The following is a 505-nucleotide window of genomic DNA, read 5'->3' as shown; positions in this document are numbered from 1 at the left end:
AATAAATCTAGAACTTAGAGAAAATCGATAAGAAGAAAATAGAAATCCCATTTCCTAGAGATAGTTTATTGCCCTTTTTATTACAAATGCCATATATAAGTCAATATAAAAATAACTTTGAAGCTATGGAAAATACAGTACAGTAATAAAAGTTATTCATGATCTTCATAGATTAAGGACTAACCACAGTTAACCACTGTTGGTTGGTCAGATGATGTGATTCATTTTTTACATTAAGGACATTCAAATCTTAATAGGTAGGATCACTATAGTTTAAAATAATATATTTTATAGTCTCAAATAACTAGAAAGAGGATATTGAATGTTCCCAACACAAAGAAATGATAAATGTTTGATATGATGGATATGCTAATTACCCTACTTGTTCACTATACAAAATTGAATAGTTAACTTTTCAACTTAAAATCCTGGATAATTAAACCCAGCCTAATTAATGCCAAGGTGATATGCAGTATATCAAGCAATAATTTCACATTTTAAATAC

The sequence above is a fragment of the Propithecus coquereli genome, unplaced genomic scaffold (assembly GCF_000956105.1).
Source record: "Propithecus coquereli isolate 6110/MARCELLA unplaced genomic scaffold, Pcoq_1.0 Scaffold91, whole genome shotgun sequence".
NCBI classification, from domain to species: Eukaryota; Metazoa; Chordata; class Mammalia; order Primates; family Indriidae; genus Propithecus; species Propithecus coquereli.
Note: the sequence above shows the minus strand (reverse complement) of the source record.